Source organism: Copadichromis virginalis, linkage group LG22, assembly GCF_057382275.1.
Source record: "Copadichromis virginalis isolate Kocher_CV1m ecotype Utaka linkage group LG22, C_Virginalis_male_GT1.1, whole genome shotgun sequence".
Taxonomy (NCBI): domain Eukaryota; kingdom Metazoa; phylum Chordata; class Actinopteri; order Cichliformes; family Cichlidae; genus Copadichromis; species Copadichromis virginalis.
In genome coordinates this window covers 35,885,952-35,908,238 of record NC_140638.1, presented here as the reverse complement: position 1 = coordinate 35,908,238, position 22,287 = coordinate 35,885,952, and the positions used below count along the sequence as shown (strand labels likewise).

The window sequence follows — 22,287 nt, the reverse complement described above, 5'->3', positions numbered from 1 at the left end:
TGTTAACCAGGCGCTTTGATTAAGGACTCCTGGCAGCTGTTCTCAGTAAAGACCTCAATGCTGATTATAGTTGCAAAAGAGAACAAAAAAAGTTTCCCTTCACACCACTCGAGCTCATCGTCTTGGTAAAGGTTGGGCATTTTGCTTTTTGCGGTTTTAAAAAGACTCCACGTTAAACTACAACAGCATCTTCACAGCTGCTGCTGTGCTATCACACATTCGGTTGAGAAAACGCGGAGCTGCTTGGGCTTAACGTCGCACTCTTTATTCAAAGCTTTGCTCCTGGATACTTTTCACCAGCATGTCTGGGTGCAGATGTGGGTGAAACGCATGCAACTCACATGGTGAGACTCATGCATCATATGAAGCATCAAGTCACTCAATGAACCATTGCAGCCCAAGAAATAATTACACTTCTATTACAACAGCTCACAATGAGTTTGAACGAGGCCCCTCTGAGACACACCCCTGAACAAGTGATTGCAGCCTGTAGGCAGGTTTACAGGGAGTTGCCAAAACCTGACGTTGTGTGTCAAAGAGGAGTCAGAGACACACAGACAGCACTGCTTTTGTTATGCCTCACTACAGTGCTGTGGTTGTGTAAAACATAGAGCAGTGGATAGGATCAGGACAACAGTACAATCTGTACATCTTTAATGCTTGTTGAACCAAAAAGACAAAACTAATCAGGCATATTCTCTACACAGATATCCAAGCTGTCTGACGTAGTGCAAAAACTACAGTAATGTAACTTTTTGAGATTCTCTTAGTGCCCAAACAAAGGAGTACTTCTGGTTGTCTCAGGCAGTGCTGTGCTGCCAGCCTTCAGTCTAGTTGTTGGTGGACTTCTCAGCCTCAGTCTGGGACTTTCAAAGCAACAGAATACTCTAGAACAAACAACCTAGTTACCGGTTACATTAACATGGTTTATCAACTAGCAATGACTGACAGGTGCGACTGATAATACTGAAAAGTAGGCAGCAAATGTTAATGCTGTTGCCCTAATGTTAACCATAGCTTCTCCTTTAATAGTGACTTCCCATCAAAGGCCACTTAAAGCCAATTTTAACACCACGTTTTTCACAGCTTATAATTTGCAATGCCAAGGTGTGAGCTCTAAGCATAATCCCACGTGTACACGGAGTACCAGACCTCTTAACATTGTTTTTTTTAATGAGCATACTCAGCCAAATGCACATTATTTCTAAGCACGGAGCACAAATGATACTGACGTTCTTCTCACTCGCAGCAGTGATCGTTTGATAGCGTGTGGCATCACTGCACAGGCCAGCTGTGGCAGTGTAACGTCTAACTACGACATTTCATTTTCTGATTGTCTTTCTTGAAAAATAACGTGTAAAGGACACATTTCACCATTAAAATTCAACTTGCTACACTTGATAGCCGAGACAACACGAGGGCGCATGTTTTCATGACTTCACAGGTTGGACAGTTGTCGTATGTGAGCAGTTGTTTCTGACAGCTGCGGAGTACAGTGTGTACAGCCAGGCACAGATCACACCACCCAGCACAGTTTGTCAAGACTTATTCCTCCTCGTCACTATGACAGATTCACACATTATAGTAGTGCCAACCAAATACTTTCTATAGACAACGAGACCGTGTACAGGGCGAGACTTACATCGCCAATATTATGTAATCAAATCCTGCAAATGTAGCACTTGTAATGCGGGAAAATCCCACAAAATTACAGCAGTCTCATTATGGTCATGCTTTCTCGCCGTCCCTCGTAGGATTCACAGATTTCCTTTGCAGGAAGGCACACGGACATGTGCATCTGTTGGACGGCTCCATCAACTCATTATTTTATTATTGCAGAAGGACAGCATTAGCATAACGCTAACGTGTGTGTGTGAACGACTAAACTGACTGAGTGCTAAAACTGACCTAAAGCTGGCTACAACAATATAAAAAGCACATTTGAACAAATCAGTGTAAGCGTAGTAGTTGCTGGGTGAAGATTATTACGTGCCTGCAGCCTCACGCTGCTCCACCTGCCCCCTCTGCTCCTCGGGCCTGAAGCACACTGACCGGGCTGCTCTGTATTTCTATTAGCTCAGGTTGGTCCTCCGCACTCTGGACTCTCCTCAGTCCAGCTGTGGTCCCCTCGCTGCTCTGCACAGCCTCAGCATGGCACAGCTCAATATTCCATCTGCTATCTGTCATCTTTTACATAACTGCAGTCTGCTATGTTAATGACGACAGACGGCTAATGTGGCTGTCGGGGAATTCATTGAAAACTCGTTTAAAAAAATTTAACAACACCAATCTGACTTTGTGCACAATCATATTATTATTTTACATAAGAAAGTCCTTGTGTGTGTTATACTACTACTACTAATAATAATAGCCGTTCATTAATCAAATCACTCAGCCTTTGATGTTAAACTGAACAGGGACTCAAACCAACAACCTCTGGGTTAATTTCAATGAAGTCCCCCATTATTTGTTAACACAGCAGACAGAAACTGTCCAATTATCCCCCAAAGTGTAGAAATGCTTCCACGGGAAGCCCTGAAGGGGAAGTATATGTCAGGCTCAAATAACACATGGACCTATGTAGTAATAAAAAGAGTGTAAAGAAACTAAATGTACTGTTTCTTGCAATTATCAAGCAAGAAAAGAAAATCACAGAAACAAAACAGAACTTGTCCCAGTGAAGCTGCAGCACCCAAATGAACAGACGAGATCTTTGCTGATCAGCTGACAGCTTTGCACGCCATTGGCAATAAAAGCACAGGCAGGATTTCTACCCCTCGACATTTTATAGCAAGCAGACCTTTGCAGTGATCCTTGTTATGAAAAGAAGTTTAGTTGGAGCATTTTAACTTAGCAATCAGAGTTCAGGCTTGGATCCAGCTGAGCATGGTTTGCAGTAAGTACTGAAAGAAAAGCAGCTAAATATTGCTTAGCATAAGAGTTAGCTTTAGTTAACTGTTGGAAAACCTGCAGGTGACACAAAGAGCTCGTTACAGATGTGGCAACACTCTGATAGGTTTGCTGGACTGATGTCATGCATCCAAACAGACACTAGCTGTGCCTGAAGTCACGCTGCGTACTCACACACTACATTTAACCTTTGCTATGTTATGTGAGATTCCATATTCCAAAGGTAAACATTTTGTTTACTTGATGCCCTGATAATGACCAATGCAACACAAAGGTTTGTGTTTATGACGAGTTCCTGCCATAAAGGACATCTACAGGAAGCAGAATCATCAAAGACCCCAGTCACCCTTCACATGGACTCTTCACCCTCCTGCCCTCTGGGAGGCGCTACAGGAGCCTCCGGACTAAGACCACCAGGTACTGGAACAGCTTCTTCCCCACAGCTGTCAGACTCCTGACATCTGACCCACGTTAAACTCAAGGACTGAACATACACACACACACAACCACCTACACACACACACACACAATGGACAACTGTACCCTCAAACACAATAATAACATGGACTGAACCACCACTCACAACCACTAGCACTTTATATACCTCTTAACTGCACTACTGTATAGTTCTGTGTAAATAATCATTCTGTACATACGATAATTTTTAATCCTACAACTGTTTACAACTTGCATAGTTCATATTTCTGTATAGTTTCATATTTATAGCCTGTACATAGCTTGTACTCACTACAGCCTGTACATACTTATAGTTATAGAATATTCACAACATACTTCATACCGTGTAGGGGAGAGCGGGGTAAGTTGTCACACTGTTCATAACTCCAACACTAGAGGCTCTATCTCAAAAATGAAATAGCCACTTTGTGTGACTTCTTCTTCTATAGTCAACCTCCTGTTCACATGTGGTCAAGACTGCTCTAATCTGAGGTGAGCACATCTTTTTTATTTTTTTGACCTAAAAGGAAAAATAAATCACTTTAAATTTTCTTCAGTACAACTTTGTTAGGTATAGATGTTACAAATTATTATTTTACACAAAATAGAGGAGACATTAACGTGTCTTTTGATACTTCAGCTGATGTGCTATGTTGAGCTAACCCTGACATTTAGCCAAAATTAGCATAAATGTCAGTTTGGGGCAAGTTGTCTCATTAACTTTGGGGCAAGTCGTCACATGTGACAACTTGCCCCAGTACAAATAAATGCTCCAAAAAATTGTGATATTGTAATTCATTTGTATTTGTAATAAGGTTTTTGAAGAAAGGAAGGAGAGGCAGGAATTAAGGAAGGAAGGAAGAAAGTAAGATGGTTCGAAATTATCAACGAAAGACAGAGCGTGGCAGAACACCACCTGACATTATGTTAAAGGCAGTCAGGCAGGTAAAGATGCAGAACAAATCAATCACAAGTACAGCAAAGGATTTTGACATAAATTACCGCACTGCAATTACTGACAGCGGACTACCAACTCCAGAGGACATCCAGCCATATCCAAAAGCTGGCCGCCGAAAACCATCCAGCAAAGGAAGAAAACGACGCAAATCAGCAATTCTAACCGACACGCCAGTGAAGCAGCAACTAGAAAAAGAAAAGAATAAGGCTGAATCTAGCAAAAAGCTGTTTCAAAAGAGAGGGACGCGAGGGGGGAAAACATCTGGACCTATGAAGAACAACGCAGCTAAAAGAAGAAAAATAATTCAAGAGTCATCATCAGATGATGAAGAGTGCTTCTGCCTTGTCTGTGTGGAGCCATTTTCAAACAGTCGTCCAAAAGAGACCTGGGTAAAATGCGTAAAATGCAACAAATGGGCCCATGATGCTTGCACCTCAGGCCAGGCAATTTATGTGTGCCAGAATTGTGACTATGAAGTTGAGTCTGATTAATCAGAAATAAGGCATCTGTTTTGTTCAGAGTATAAACATGTTAAGTAAAGCAAGTTATTTGCAGCATTCCATTCAGTTATGATGGATTTATGTGCAAGCCAGAGAACATTTGAGTTTAAAGTTCAAACTAAAGTTTTCTTTCTACTTAATGTTTTGATTAAAATGTGTATTGGATTGAAATAATTGTTTTTTTCCAAATTCTCTTGGCATAATTGTTCAAATTTCCAGTTTTGGTTTGAATTTAACAATTAAAATCAATAATCATAATTAAGTATTTGTGTTCATATTTTAAGATAATCTAGTGTGACAACTTACCTGCCGATGGGGCAAATTGTCACAAGTGCACATTCTCCTTTCAACAGTCTACAACTCCGTAATGAGATAAGATATGAAAATGTAATCAATACATCATATGTGCCCGAGACTTCCGTCTTTCATTTGGTGAAACATTTATTACGTTGTGATGTATGGTGCTCAGTAAAAGTTAGTCAGTGTGAAGAGTGTGACAACTTACCCCGCTCTCCCCTACATTATAACATACCATAATAGACCCATTTCTGTAATATACTCACATATCTATATTATTGCTAACGCACTTTCTGGATGGATGCAAACTGCATTTCGTTGCCTTGTACCTGTGACATGTGCAATGACAATAAAGTTGAATTCTATTCTATTCTATTCTATTCTACATCTCTGCAAACACTGACAGATTTGATCTTCTAAACAGCTGCTGCAGCACGCTCCAGCTGTGTCCAAGCATTCCTGAGCAGAGTGGCAACACCACTATTTGAATTCCATAAAAGAACACATAATCATAGCATTTTGGACACAAACTGTTGCATTAGTCAGACTTTTAGTAACTGCCAAAGATGTTGCAGCAGGGAGGAAACGTTAGGAACAACAATCCCGACCATAGCAAAATGCAAAATACAACAGTTCTGCCATGAAATAATGAAATCCACAACACGTTCATAGAACCCCGTGTTGGGTTCACAGCGACGAGACTTCGGCTGTCTTTTGAAGATAAGATTTCCCAATCGCACGTCCCTGAGGCGTAAAGCTGAGCTTTAACTACGGTCAAGAACAGCAGAGGTTGCATTTGAAAGAAAGAGCCAGTGTGATGAAACACAACATATCTGAGCCATCAGCTGGATGAATGCTTTGATCAGAGCACAGACAGATGTGGTCTGTGGGATATATGAAGTATCAGGTACAATAAAAAGAGCAGAATGTTCAAACTTGTAGAAAGGCTGTTACTGAGCTTTGTCTGGTTTGTACAGCCACTCAATTAAGCACTCACTCAGTCATCCAGTGAAACTGTGTGAAACTCTACAGAAACATAAAACAGTTCATCAGGTTTGTTTCACTTTGCATCCTGACACATACTTTCAAGTGTTTTAACGAGCTGCCACTAGTTTAAAGGGTTTACAACCTACAAAACACTGCATGTTTGAGTACAGTTGCAGGTTTTGCCTTCAGCTTCAACAAGACCCCACATCTACTTAGGGCAATAAGTAAGGGCAGCCAATAGTGAGACAACAAACCTAAGGGCTCAGACGTCACTGTGCCACTTACTGCTGCTCACTAAGTTCATTGCTGAACTGAGGCGTTCATATTTTACCAGCTTCTCTCAGACACACGAAAACTTAGTGAACGTGTTTATCCTGAAGAACATTTAAGGCATCAGCTCACTGACGAGTACAACTGTAGGAAAGCTGCATTCATGTGGATGGAACTGAGATCCAAAGCCTTTTTTAAAAAACACAACACAGCAGGTTAAGGGCTGTGTCAGCAACAACGTGGGACCACAGGGAGATTAGGTAGGACTGATTTACCACACAGGATCATCTCTACTATGCTCAAGCTCATCTGACTCCTCAAGGCCAGTTAGTAGGACAGGGCAATGAAATGGCAATCATTTCAAAATAACTTTCCCTCTGTCCGGTCGTTAAGTGATGACGCGACGAATCCTACTTCCGGGTCTAAAGTAGTCTACGTTTAATATGGCTTTTGTGTTGTTAACATGTTTAATGTTATGTATTTTCTTCTATTTGATCTCAAAAAGCTCCTAAAACAGTCAGTGATCACTGTTGACCTCCCCCTTTTATTACCGCTAATCATTTATTTAAGCTCAGTTTTTAAAACCTTAGGATGTAACTACAGCCCAGCCCATGCAGCAGTATATGAATGACTAACCTCGTATTGTGGATGGATTATCTCAGTTGTTCTCCTGGCTGAAGTTTGGTCCTTTTACAGCATCCTGCCATGCGATTACATTTGTTCCTGACCACCGAGAACACTCACGTTAACTTTTATCGAGTGGAAAAAAAGTTAGCTTGTTTATATTATGCTAACATAGCTGTGTCGCTAGCGGTCATGTAGCACATCATTATATACCAGCTAGCCCAACTTCAGTAACCCTACAAACGTCACTGCTGTTTAGTTTTCTGTCTTCATTTATGTTGGAAGTGATAGCAGAGCTGTACGTTTGAATTTGTTTCCAAAACCCCGCAGTCAGGACATGCTATATTGTATTTAGATAGAAGCTAGCGAGCTAACTCCCTGCTAACTTCTAACTCCGTTAAATGTCATAAATTCCTTTTTCATGGATGCCTGGATGTTAAACTCAATTGTTACACCTGGTAGAGCAGAACGCTGATCATTTTATTAAAGATGAAAGACTTTAGACAGTTTTTCAACTCTCAGTAATGCCACAGTGATCGTTTGATATATGGACCTGCAGCGGAGTTTAGGCCCAGACACGGCTAGTGACGTCAGACTAAACGACCAGATAGAAATAGACTGTCGAAATAAAGTCGACAGAACTCATTCCAGCCACATCGTGACAGACGCAGCGCACTATAAAATAAAGACTTGTGAAGATAACGGGAGCCAACTTATTTTGGTAACTATGGGGTTCTGTGTGGTCAAACCATTTGACTCCAGGCACACAACGCTCAGCTGAAAACACTTCACACAAGTGTATATCACAAGTGTCAGGCCAAAGTATTGGAGGAAATCCACAACGTGGCCCAGTACACAGCAACAACACACAGCAACAACACACAGACAACCAGCGTGTCCAGAGACAGACGGGCTGGTTTCCTGCCGACCGCAGTATTATGTGCTAATATCTACATTACTTATTTGGAAGTGACCAAAGAATTTAGTTTTCCATTTTGTTTGTTTTTGCTCAGAATTTATTTATTTTATTCAACTTCTATTTTTTATATTTAGAATTCTGTGGTGTGATGTTCCACAGCACATTTATCTGTACATTGTTTCACTTTTGACAGAAAATAAATCATATTTAAATCAAATGAGTTATACCTTTACTTTGGAGTGAAAATGAACTTTCAAGCTTTCCAATCATTTGATTTATATGAATTATTGATTCTCATTGGCTCCGTTTTGAGAGTCTCCCTCATCACTAAGCAGCAACGAGGAAATTCCACTCATCCACATGAATCTGATGCTCTGCGTGTTTGTGGAGGTACGCTGCTTTCTATTTGTCACGATTACACATATTACACACAACACTTACTTAAAAGTAATGCAGTAATCACTCCCAGGGAAAAGTAATTCATTACACTACTTGTAACGTTACTTTCATGTTACTCTGTGAAACACACTCATAATTTAACAATATAAACCAGAGGCTACACCCTCACACACCAACACAAATCCCGAATGAGGACACACACGTCTCTAAGATCTTAGTGAATACGAAGCTGATCGCACAACGTGAAACTGAACAGCAGCACAAAAAGGTGATCGACACAGTGCTTCTGCTTTAGGAACCTGAACAGGTAGAAGAGGAGGCTGTTTGTTACCTGTTGACGTTCAGGCTCTGCTGCTCGTGTTCAGCATTCACTCAGGTTTCACACTGGGTCCTTGGCTAGCTTAGCGTTAGCATGCTGTCTGTGCAGATGCTTGCAGAGAACCAAAGTTGTGTTAGCAGCACAGTGCAGTTGTTTCTGTCCCGGATGCAGGACATTTACCGTTTATCGTGTCCTTTTGTGCAATAAAAATAATCCATGCTTTAGCCTGTATCGCAATTTCCCTCCTCTGACACGCCAACTGAAATCAGCTGATTGTAGCACGAGTGCAAGACCTGATAGGCGGGACGGACACTTTATGTTTCCCCTCACAGCATACCACGGTCCAGCTGCTTGGGCCTAAGCAAGGTTCTGTTGGACTACGGTCGAGCTCTTACCAGAGCCAAACAGGAAGCTCCATAACAACAGCTGCCTCTGTGAACATCACTGTGTTCAGTAATAAACAGACAGCAGGCAGCTAGCTCATTTTAAAAGTGGCTACCAGTAGCCTGTCTAAAATCCTGTGATACCCAAACATCACAGGATCAAATAACAACAGTGAAAACTGATGTAGCAGAGACTGACAGATTCTCCCTGTCACTGCACACATGGTGTGGCTATGCAACTATGAAAGCCATAATGCAGCGATTAGAGCCATCGATCATTTGACGTGTTGCACAAATTCAGTGACTGATTTGAAGTGTATAAAGTGTATAAATTCCAGTTGTCTTTCTAAGAAATATACCTGACAGCATATACCAAGAAATTCTATTTTTTTCCATGGACTCTGAATTTCACTCCAACCCAGACGACTTTGTTCAGGCAAACCAAACTTCTCATTCTGTGAGCAAAAATGATGATTACGACTACCACAGCATGGTTATTAAAAGAATGTGCACACAAATTATAATAAGGCTTCCAGACAAAAGAAATAAAAGAGTTAGCTAAGATACTGAAAGTATCCAAAGACTTCGCACACACCACACTCAATAAATCTAGCATAAGCCACAGCAGAGGAAACAAGAGAAGTGTGCGTTTTAGCTGCACACTAGGATGAGAATGGGTTTCAATTAACCAAACAGTCCTTTTTTGTCTACAGCAGCGGCCCCCAACCTTCGTTGCTCCACAGACGGTTTCATGTCAGACAATATTTTCACAGACCGGCGTTTAAGGTGTGGAGGATAAATACAACAAAATAAAAGATACGACACAAACTGGTATTTAGTAAATATAACAATAAACGTGAATTCAGTGTGTAATTGTGTAACTTTGGGAAGATGGCGCCGGTGAGGTCGGCTGCCGTCACGACTGCTCCGACCACTTTTTCTTTGTCTTTGTTTTTTAAGTTAGTTTTCAGCGTTTCTAAATCGGCAAAATCATCACCATTGGGTACATTAGGTATGACAGTGACACTCTTGTTTCTATTGGTATACAATGTACTCACAATTCGAAGTTTTTAACTCCGGATCCGAGCTGGCCGAGTGAGATCTCGAGGGAGAACAAAGGGAAGCGGCGGCGGCCTAGAGGGAAGCGAGCCGGCGTCAGGAACAGGCTGAGAGCTCGTGCACACCGCACACCTCTGCCTAGCATCCTGCTTGCCAACGTCCAGTCACTGGAGAACAAGCTTGACGACCTCAGGGCCAGGGTAAAGTTCCAGAGAGACATTCGGGACTGCAATCTCCTCTGCTTCACCGAGACATGGCTGAACCCAGCGGTGCCGGACCACGCCATCCAGCCGGCCGAGTTCTTCTCGGTTCACCGCATGGACAGGACACGGGACTCGGGGAAGTCAAGGGGAGGCGGCGTGTGTTTAATGGTGAACAACAACTGGTGCAACAGTGCGAACGTTGTTCCTCTCACACACTCCTGCACACCAAATCTGGAGCTACTGTCCATCATGTGTCGTCCTTTTTATCTACCTCGGGAATTTACATCGGTCATTGTAAGTGCCGTTTATATTCCACCACAACGGACACGGTCACCGCCTTATGCGAGCTGCATGAGGCACTCACACAGCACCAGACACAACACCGGGACGCTGCGCTTATTGTGACGGGGGACTTTAATAGCGCCAACCTCAAACGCGCAGCGCCGAACTTTTATCAACACATCACCTGCCCCACCAGAGGTGAAAGGACACTGGACTACTGCTACACTACGGTCAAGGACGGCTACAAGGCACAATCCCGCCCCCCGTTTGGCAAATCTGATCACGCCGCCATCTTCCTCATGCCAAAATACAAACAAAGGCTGAAACAGGAAGTTCCGGTTCAGAGGAAGGTCGCGCGCTGGACGGATCAATCGGTGGCCGCGTTACAGGACGCACTCGATGACGCAGACTGGGGCATGTTCAGAAACAGCTCCGACGATGACGTCAACGTGTTTACGGAAGCGGTTGTGGGATTCATCGGGAAACTAGCGGATGATACCGTGGAGACAAAGACTATCACAACGTTTCCCAACCAGAAGCCGTGGGTGGATAAAACCATCCGCGACGCTCTGAGATCCCGCACCGCTGCCTACAACACGGGACTCATGACGGGGGACATGGACCCGTACAAAGCCGCGTCATATAACGTGCGGAGGGCGGTGAAAGAGGCGAAGCAGCGCTACGGGAGGAAACTAGAGTCACAACTCCAACAGAGTGACTCTAGGAGCCTGTGGCGGGGACTAAGGACAATAACGGACTATAAAGCACCAACAACCGGTATGACGAACGCGGCCGTGACTCTGGCAGACGAGCTGAACACTTTCTATGCTCGCTTCGAGGCTGCAGCTAAGGTCTCCAACAATGCTAGTGTTAGCGGCGCTAACGGCTGCAGACAGGAAGATACTGCCAGCACCGGAAACGTGCTCGTCATCTCCGAGCATGAAGTAAGGAGAGCCTTCAAAAGAGTGAACACCAGGAAAGCAGCAGGACCAGACGGCATCCCAGGTCGTATCCTAAGAGACTGCGCATACCAGCTAGCTCCTGTGTTCACTGAGATATTCAACATCTCTTTATCTCAGTCAGTGATCCCCACATGCTTCAAAGAGTCCATCATTGTTCCTGTCCCGAAGAAACCCCACCCTGCTTCTCTCAATGACTATCGCCCTGTAGCCCTCACCTCAGTACTGATGAAGTGCTTTGAACGCCTGGTCAGAGACTTCATCATTTCTTCACTACCAGACACACTGGACCCACTACAGTTCGCTTACCGTCCAAATCGTTCCACAGACGATGCCATCTCTCATCTCCTCCACACATCACTCACTCACTTGGACACTAGAAGGGGGAATTATGTTAAAATGCTCTTCATAGACTACAGCTCTGCATTTAACACCATAATTCCCTCCACACTCACCACCAAGCTGGAGCATCTGGGACTCAGCTCATCTATGTGTCAGTGGATCTCCAACTTCCTAACTGGCAGACCACAGGCAGTAAGGATGGGCGGACATGTCTCAGCCTCCACCACTCTCAGCACTGGAGCCCCCCAGGGGTGTGTTCTGAGCCCCCTGCTGTACTCTTTGTACACATATGACTGTGTGGCCACTACCAGCTCCACCACCATCATCAAGTTTGCTGACGACACCGTCGTGGTGGGCCTGATCTCTGATAACAACGAGACGGCCTACCTGAAGGAGATTAGGAATCTGGAGAACTGGTGCCAGAGGAACAACCTCCTTCTAAACGTCAGTAAGACAAAGGAGCTGATAGTGGACTTCAGCACTAAGCAGGAGAGGAACTACCAGACCCCCGTCATCAACGAGTGCCCAGTGGAGAGAGTGGACAGCTTCAAATACCTCGGAGTTCACATCACGCAGGACCTGTCATGGTCCTGTCACATCAACACCGTGGTGAAAAAGGCCCGACAGCGTCTCTACCACCTCAGACGCTTGAGAGACTTCCAACTGCCCTCCAAGGTGCTCAGGAACTTTTACTCGTGCACCATAGAGAGCATCCTGGCGGGAAACATCTCAACCTGGTTCGGGAACAGCACCATGCAGGACAGACGAGCTCTACAGAGGGTTGTGCGGTCAGCTGAGCGCACCATCCGCTCCGAGCTCCCTGACCTGCACTCAATCTACAGCAGGCGGTGCTGGACCAAGGCCAGGAAGATCGTGAAGGACCTCAGCCATCCCAACAACAGACTGTTCTCTCTGTTGAGGTCAGGAAAGCGATTCCGCTCCCTGAAGACCAACACAGAGAGACTGAGGAGGAGCTTCTTCCCGCAGGCGATACGGTCTCTCAATCACACCACCACACAGTACTGACCCACACATATGGTTCTTACACACACACTGGACTTTCTGGACTTTGGTTTTGCACAACACTGGTCACTATATTCTTCATTTCCGGTTAATACTTGTACAGCTGCTGTTATTGTGTATATATTTATTTAGATTTAGATTTCTTCATACATTCTTATATAGTTCTATATTGTGTATTTTGTTGTACAGTTATTTTATTTTCAACTTTAATTTATATATTTTATCTTATTCTTCCCAGTTAAATTTACCCTTCATTCTAATTTGTGTTGTACAGTTATTTCATTTTTAACCTTAATTTATATTTTATTCCTTCCTAGTTAAATTTACCCTTTTTAATTTTTCATATTTATTTCCTATCTTATTCATAGCCTTTTCCTTTTTTGTTTTCTTTAGGTCACGAGCAGTTGTCCAAGCATTTCACTACATATCGTACTGTGTATGACTGTGTACGTGACAAATAAAATTTGAATTTGAATTTTGTTAGCAGCGTCCTCCTGAAGTGCACCAACAACATTGAGCGTAACGTCCTCCTCTCTGCTCCTTAATGCTCTCTGGTCGCTATGGTAACGTGTAAACATTTCTTTCAAAATAAGACGCACAACTACAACACGGGAAAGACCCAGGGAAGCTGAGTTAACAATAAAAACCCTGAAAACCATAAATTTCACACCCGAGCCTCAACTCTCACAGCCCGGGACCAAACGACTCACAGACCGGTACCGGGCCGTGGCCCGGGGGTTGGGGACCGCTGCTCTAAAACGTCCATTTCCCTCTCATTCTTACCGGTGCCTGGTGAGATACGATGATCTGGTGGCAATGGAAAGTGGCACCTAGCAAAGCTGTTTGCAAACACAAATAAAAGAATGCACTACCAACTTCAAGCAAATATACTGTGAGATAGTGTGACACTGATTCGATTTATTGGCACTGTGCAAACATTAAAAGAGTAAAAGGATAAAACCAGAGGCGACTACAGCTTCAATAAGCCCTGTGTGGAACTTCTTTACGTGATAATTAGTAAAGGAGGTCGAGTGCAAACTGTCAGGTAAAGCTAGCCAGTCTGCCACAGCTACGCGCAGTCATCGGGGAGCAGTTTGAGGTCTTCGGTAGTAAAAAAGTCAAATCGTTCCCATTAAATTCAAATAGTATTTGTGGTTCAAATGTGCCTTGTTTGCATTAGCATGCCCATTAACTGCATACACAGATGAGTTCACGCAGTCTTGCTGTGTGAACTCATCACAGGGGCATCGTTGGCTGGTCTGTAATGTTATTGCTCATTGTTAATAATGGACAAACAAGAGACTGCGTCAGGTACCTCGGAAATTGGAAGTGTTTTCAGTCCCGAGTTTGTGCATTCAAAAGAAAGCTTCTTAGTAAGGTAGAGCCGTCAAGCATCACAGCACAAGACTCGTACTGCTGAAGTACATTCATGATAGAGCCTGGTCAGTGCTTATTTAGTGAGTCACAAATAGAAAAAGTGGCAGGACAGTTTCAAAGTTTCCGTTTTATTACTGTTTATGTTCACTGCCACCATCTCGGATTGTTGGTAGTGTTGCTCTGACTTTCCAAGTAAGAAACCCTATTCAGACTAGGAACTCTGAAATTGCACCTTCTGAATTCATCTGGATTCTTACCCTGGTTGATAAACACGAGTGTGACCCAGAAACATGTAGACTCTACAAACAGGAATGTACACAGTCACTGAGCACAGCAGCAAAATAGTGTAATGGTTTACACAGTTGTCTAACATGCAAAAAGTCCCTGGCATCGCATCAGGAAGGGCATCGGGTATAATGATCTGCCAAATCAAATATGCAGAGCTATTTGCTGCCACGACCCCTTGTGAATAATGGAACAGCTGATAGAAGCTTCTTAGAAATGAAATCTGCACAATACCTTTGATCTCTCAGAATTTTATTAACGGACTTGTCAGAAACCTACTTTGCGGCGCCTCAGCTTTTCTTTATTAGGGGACAAAACTGACGACTGTCAAGGCTCCACCTTAAATACATTCAAACAGGTTTCAACGCACACAAATGCTTAACAACAGCCAACCAACACATTACATCTATTTGCTGCAGCTGGTTCTGCTGCAAACAGTGCAGATTAGATATACTGATGTCACAAGTGAATACTGTCCTCACACGCTCTTGCAAAAAGTTGCAAAGACAGAATGACCTTAAATACCATTCATTCAAAACCACTGCTTCCTTTAATTTCTCCCTTTTTGAAATAAAACGTACGGTGCTTGAAAATGTCTGTTAATTCTGAATTCTATAATTGATGCTGTTACTGTTCACTTGGAACAGCAGCTGCAGTCATATAGTAAGTGCTGTGCAACACATAAAGCCTCTCATCACAGCATCAAGGCAAAAACGAAACAAAAACAAAAGAACACAAATTCCCACAATCAGCTGTCTCGCTCAGCCTCGCACGCGTTAGCCCCCCCAACAGTGCGTGAAAGTATCACTACAGCTTGTTAAACGAATATCGCACTACGACGAGGCACGTAGGACAGGTGACGCTTGTTTGTAAATAGCTTAACACTTGGGATCGACTCTGTCCACTAGAGCCAATCATCCAGCGCCGCTGACTCTATGTAATCCCAAACACTAAAGTCGCTAATGCACTGTGGAAGGGTCTGCTTGTTTTACACGCCAGATGTTAGCTGGACACTTGAGTGAAAGTTCCTGTTGTTAAACCGAAAGCAAAGGTTAAGGCGGAAATGTAGGTGACATACATGTATTTAAGTCAAGTGACAGAAGTAAACCGAGCCGTGCTCACTGCTCGTGGGATACTCTGAGCTATGAGGGAAACGATAACTTGGGCCCGAAAGCAACTCCCTCAAGTCTTTATCAAAGCCATTCCGGGGTACGCGCTGTTCTGTTTTCCTGACAGAACCTCGAGCCGAATATCTGACAACTGCACGGCCTCTCGCTTTCTGTTGACATTAGCCAACTATGAAAAAACGCGGATGAAAGTTTCTGCATTATTACAAGCAAGTGTGCAATTCGGCGACGGTAAAACACGCCGGGAACGGAAAAAACTTTAACTTTTAGCGAAATTCTTCTTTTATTCCTGCTGCCTCACTCCGACAACACACACCGCCGTGGACGCGGAGAGCAGGGTCAGATCGCTGTTATGTTTAAATATGTGTTATGAAACGTTGCTGTTTCAAAAAGAACTGCGCACCGAACTGCTACACAGAACCCGACACTTCTGCTGAGGTCCAAGTCACGTTTGTCCACGAACCAACAATCCCACGATTAGCACGGCACTTGAATTGCACGAATTGTGAATGAAGTTCGTTATACGCCGTCCCTTCATAGGACATAAACACATTTGCGGCTATGTTAAAAATTAATATGAACATTAGCTTAGGAAGCGCGACGCACCGCGATTTAGCTACCACAGTGGCGCACAGCTAGTTTCTGGAGAGGCTGCTGTTAATAGCAAGACTGCTGTCAAAAATACCCCCAACCCCACCCTCTAAAACAAACATACCGCATATGCAAGACGAAGCCCGTGTCCAAATATCACTCGGAGTCCCGGTGGGTGTGCATTCCGCCTCAACAGGAACCAGCGTTGATCTCCGTCGGTTAAAGTGAACGGGACACAGCGCCAGGGTTTAACCTGAAATGACCCGCGCCAGTGCAAATCAGGCGAGGTCTATGCGCGCGGAGCGGACTGAGTGCAGGGTGAGCTAACGGTGTGAGCGACTGTGTCAGTGTTTGCTCTGGACGCTGAAAACTTCAACGTGGAAGCGAAAACAAACGCTGAAAAGAAGCAGCTCAGACACATTACAGACGACACAATTGCAGCTCTCCGACTGAACGCTGTGGGGAATTAGAGAGCAGAGCAGGAACTGCGCGAAATAAGCCTCGCCCTTATTACAAACTCCAAGTTTTTTTCTCCTCGCTCTTTTTCGATGGCGGTTGGCTGCTGGTACAGTAGGCCCGCCTGGTACATGCCGACAGGGCAGGAAACGCTGCTCCGGCTTTATTCTGCACTCGTGTGAGGTGGGCTAACACACTACTACTGCATATATACGCAACACTGGCCTAAATACAGCACATATATTGGACTTTAGTCATTTTTGAGTCACTTTCTATAGCTACATTAGAATGCAAGTTATGCATGTGCACACAAGTATGTAACAAATGCTTTATGCAGAAACCTGAATACTGTTTTCTAATCGTGTCTTTGTTTCACATAAGCCATCATTTACTCGATTCATTGTTTCACGTGTGTGCAGAACATTAAGTAAGGTTGGATTTCCACAGCAATGCTCTTGTTTTCACAGACTGCAGCAACAACAGTGAAAACTATTAAAGTAAACCACTGATGAAAAGAAGGATGTTAATCTGGCTGTATCATAGAGAATTAGGTCATCTGAACTTGAATGTCAATATACTGTGATGTAATAAATTTGTGACTTCAAAAGTTACTCTGTCTACCAGAAATATAACATCTTGGGTTTTTCCTCACTGCTTTCCTTTTGGCGGGGATCCTCCTCACCGTGCAGGGTGGGCAACCCTCCAAGTTGTGAGTGTAATGACTGGAGAACAAGGTGACATCGGATTTTGAAATCGACACCACAGGTGGATCTACTAAAGCCTTGGATGAGTTCGAATCTCAGTTAGCGCAGCCTCAAGGTAAAGATCAGAGGTCAAGTTTTCTGAAAATCTGCTGAATGTGAACATCTGAGAACGAGACAATGCAGAAATGTGAAATTATTACCAGGTTCATCTCAGGTACTTTGATGTCAAGTAATGAAAATTACTGAGGGGTTTCACATTTATACCACAGGTGCTTCTACTACGTTCTTAATAGTTTTAAATGAACTTTTTGCAGGACTGAATATTCAAACCTTGGACAGAATTCTGTCTGATCACAACTTGACAGGGACGATTCATACAACTGTAAATGATCTGTTAACCATTTTAAGACTAAGAGTCAGTGACATGTGGGTTTTGGTTAGTGATCAGTGTAACTGTGGTTTGTACAAAAGACTTGGTTTGACACTTATCACAGCTTTCACAAGGCTTTTGCTTCTAGTGAAGTAGTGTTTGTCCTTAATTCCTGTAGATCACTTCAAGCATATAGTCAGATGGCCTTACAGCACAGCGAGAAGAGTCAGCGTCACTCCAGAGCTCCAGTTTGTAATTCTTGTAATTATATTAAACCAGGTTTTTTTCATTTTTACTTTCACACTCTCTTCAGACTCTTAACCTCAATTAGTTGACTTGACTTAAACCATTTAAGGCTTCAGCCTGCTGCCTTCTGGCAAGAGGTACCAGAGCATTCGGGCCAGACTACGAAACAGGCCATCAGTCTCCTGAACACTCAGACACTGGTCTGAGACACACACACACACACAACCCCGTTCAGCTATCTTAGTGAGGACCCTCATTGACATAATGGTTTCCCTAGCCCCTGACCCTAAACCTAACCATAACCTAATTGTAACCCTGACACTAAAACCCCATTTTGAGCCTCAAAAATGCCTTCAAATGCCTTCAAAAATGTGAGGACCGGGTTGTGTGTCCTCACAAGCGACTGCTGGTTCTCACAAGTATAGTAGAATGCAGATTTCGGTCCTCACAAAGATAGCTAGACAGGAACACACACACACACGTACCTTCATACATTTCATTACCTCAAGTACCTTTTGCACAATGCTCAGTCTTTTTGCACAACCCACTGTCATTATTGCACTTTCCTGTTGCACTGTTGTGTGCTTACATCGTTCTGTTCTTTCTGGGGTTGCACACGTGCACTTTCTGTCGTCCTGTGTTGATTTACGCCGTCTTTTCTCGCTGTGTACTGTACCACTGTATGTGGTTGAAATCACAATAAAGCCATTTGACTCTTGACTCACATTTTTATACAAGACAAAGCTACATTTGATAACTGGATGCAGTAGAGAAATCATCATCAAATGTTGCTCGGCTACGAAGAAAAATGCACTGATTAATAAAACATTTTCAACTCTGTTTGAGTTCAAATATAATCTAAACATACAAACTTAAAATAGTTTAAACAATACAAAGCCTAAAGACTACAGGATGGTTTTAACAAGTGAATGGCATATTCAGGAGTACAAAATATAAAGTTTGAATATCTGGTCCAAGCTAAGAAGATCAGCTCAGCTGACAATCTGCCTGGAGATTCATTCTTCATGGTCTGTATTTATTTTTACTCTGATGTGGAGTTTCATGAATGATTTGAGTAAAATGAAGTATATTTTGAACATTGCGAGGCACTTTAGAGCAAGTAAGGAAAGCGATAAGTAGATGGCATCAGCAGACTGGTACTTTATTTCCTGGCATCTTACAACAACCCCAGTTGTCAAAATCTTACTGGTTTTATACAGTTTTACACACACCTGAACCTCATTAGTCTCTACCATTAAGAAATAGGTTACCCCAAACAATGCAACCTAAACAAAGAAACAGGAATAAGATTATTCACCCCATTGACAAACCCATTCACACAGCTAAATGGTCTGAAAGGTACAACACTGCATAAACTCAAAGGCTACTTAAAAAACAAACAATACTATACAAAAGGAAAAACCCTTCGTTTGGTTGCACCCAGTGAGGCGGTCAATGATATGGTGACCCTATATAAACAGGAAGTGATGGGTCAGCCCCTCCCACACACCTGTTTTGAGTATATGACCAGAACAAAGGGACAACCAAAGGTAAGTATAAACAAAGCAACATAAGCTAACATAATTTACCAGACATTTACCTGTCAACACAAGAACATTTAAATCACCTGAAGGTTGAGTAGTATTAGCTCTAAGAGCATATGCATGGATGTAAACTGTGCTGCCACAAACAAACCCAGGATGGTATGTAGAGCAAAGTTACACCAGCAGTGCCTAAACTAAAGCATTATGGCCAACTGTAAAATAACATGGGATAAATTATCAATATGTTTAAGGGACAAGTGGTAGATAAGTTCAAGCCTACCACTTCGTCACAAGCATTTTAGGAGGCTGACGACTGCCCTGTTTATGCAATTTTATGTGAGTTCTCAACACGCTGAATCTCTGCATTGAAGGCCATGATAGCAATGTTAGCACAACTATCAGACAACTTTTTTAATAATAATAATAATACATTTTATTTAAATAGCGCCTTTCAAAGCACCCAAGGACACTGTACAACAGATAAAAACTGGAAATATACACAATGATAAAAATAGAAGATAAAAGTTAAAACATACAGAAATTTAAGAATAAGCAATTTTAAACAGATGAGTTTTAAGGGTGGACTTAAAAAGAGAGAATGAGCTAATATTTCTGAGGTCCGGGGGTAGGGAATTCCAAAGTCGAGGGGCAGAGCAACTAAAGGCCCTCCCTCCCATTGTGATCAGACAAGCAGAGGGAACAGAGAGAGAAAGAGAAGATGAAGATCTGAGGCAGCGGGATGGGAGCTTCATCTGTAATAAGTCAGAGAGGTACGGTGGAGAGAGAGAATGAATAGCCTTGAATGTAGACAGAATTATTTTAAAATGGATGCGAAATTTGACCGGGAGCCAGTGAAGTTGCTTCAGGATTGGGGAGATGTGGTGGGTAGAAGAAGTCCTAGTAATAATACGGGCAGCAGAGTTCTGGACACGTTGGAGCTTGTTGATAGATTTTTGTGTGAGGCCAAATAATAATGAGTTGCAGTAGTCAATTCTAGAGATAACAAGATTATGGATGAGAATGGCAGTGACGTGAGGTGTGAGGAAGGGGCGGAGGCGATTAATGTTACGGAGTTGGAAATATGCTGCACGTGTAATATTATTGATATGTGAGTTAAAGGATAATGTGCTATCGAGAATGACACCCAAGCTTTTCACAGAGGGAGAGATAGGGACCAGCGAGTTATTGATGGTGAGAGAGAAATTGTTAATTCTGGATAGCAGTCGTTTGGTGCCAACCAGAAGAAGTTCCGATTTATTGCTGTTGAGTTTAAGAAAGTTGGAGGAGAACCAAGAATTAAGTTCAGCTAGACAGAGGATGAGGGAGGGTGGAGGAAGAGTAGAGTCAGGTTTGGTAGAGAGATAGAGCTGGGAAATACAGTTGCTTTAAAAGTAACAAATGTCAATTAAAGTCGATGCTTAGGAAGGATTCCAATATCAATGTCAAATGAATCACTAGAGTTTCTGTCACTTGGTATTTCTATCACTATGATGTTGGTTAGCCATCACCAGTTTGTCCGCCTGTATCTGGAAGTACCACAGGATCTTAGCTTGGTCATTCTCCACCACCCTAGGGGGACATTTTGCGCTTGGACTTGCAGGCCATACTCGGCACAGATGTCCCTGTATATTATGCCGGCCACTTGGTTATGGTGTTCATTCTATAACCTGCCTGCTAGCATCTTGTGTCTTGCCATTATGTGCTGGATTGTCTCGGGGGCATCTTTGCCTGGTGTGGTAGACCTCAGGCTCTATAGATCTTGTTCTTTGAGCTTGTTCTTGTGCTGCTATGATTAGTGCCTCTGTGTTGTCTTTCAGCTTTGTCCAGCCACTGGTAGGACTTCCTCAGATCAGCCACTTCTTCTATTTGCCAGCAGTAAATATAATGCTTCCAGCAGCTCAGGAGCAATGTTCCCTCTAATGTTTCACGTGTCTGAGCGAACACAAACTCCCTGAGCGTCCCCTTGGACCACTGTGAGCAACAGCAGACGTGAGCACTGTGGTCACACCAGCATCCAATCCATCCAAGTTACATGTTTATTAAAGTAATCTAATTACAGCATTTATGTTAGACTACTTTTAATTAACTGCTTTAGCCCACTTACAATGAAAATTATAAAAATCGTGTTCCTGTCCTGTGCAGCATGTTAACACTATTGGAAGGAAAAATAACTTCAACTCCAATTTTGAAAACACAACTTTCTTTATTTATTATAAAGCTCTGACTGTATTCTGAGTCTGTGGTCTGGGAGAAAGTCTGTAACTCTAACTAATTATATAGTTACTTCTTCAAAAAAGTAACTGAGTTTTGCAAACAACAAAGTGTTTTGCAGCTGTTTACCTAAAAATGCAGCCAAGGTGTTTTTTAATAAACATTTCAAACTATTTACAGAACAATCAGCTGTTCTGCATCAAATCTGATGCCACACAAATTATTTGTGCCGCTCCAAAAAATAATTTCTGTCCACTATGAGATGAAGGAGAACAACAGCCTGATACCTGCAGGCCTGACAGCAGCAGATGTGTCACTGCTGTAACACCTGTAACACTCAGCACACTGACTACACACTGACTACACACTGACTACACACTGACTACACACTGACTACACACTGACTACACACTAACTACACACTGACTACACACTGACTACACAAGATTTGTGCTAAACGTCTCAAATCTCTCACATCTCAAACAC

At 43.0% G+C, this 22,287-nt stretch overlaps 1 protein-coding gene and 1 long non-coding RNA gene across 3 annotated transcripts in view; one reads left to right on the top strand and one right to left on the bottom strand.

Annotated features, from left to right (window-relative positions):
• thrb (thyroid hormone receptor beta) overlaps positions 1-16,745 on the bottom strand; it is a 115,116-nt gene extending 98,371 nt beyond the window's left edge. Inside the window, exon 1 of one of the 2 annotated variants that reach the window (XM_085445239.1) lies at positions 16,395-16,745. The gene's annotated coding sequence lies outside the window, so the exon portion shown is untranslated. The remainder of the gene's footprint in view (positions 1-16,394) is intronic. The other variant, XM_085445240.1, reaches the window with a different exon arrangement.
• A 101-nt stretch (positions 16,746-16,846) lies between these two features.
• Positions 16,847-18,761, top strand: LOC146683798 (uncharacterized). Its single transcript, XR_014917376.1, has 3 exons — positions 16,847-16,909; positions 17,416-17,545; positions 17,979-18,761. It is a non-coding gene; the product is annotated as an uncharacterized LOC146683798 (long non-coding RNA).
• Positions 18,762-22,287: the final 3,526 nt, after the last annotated feature.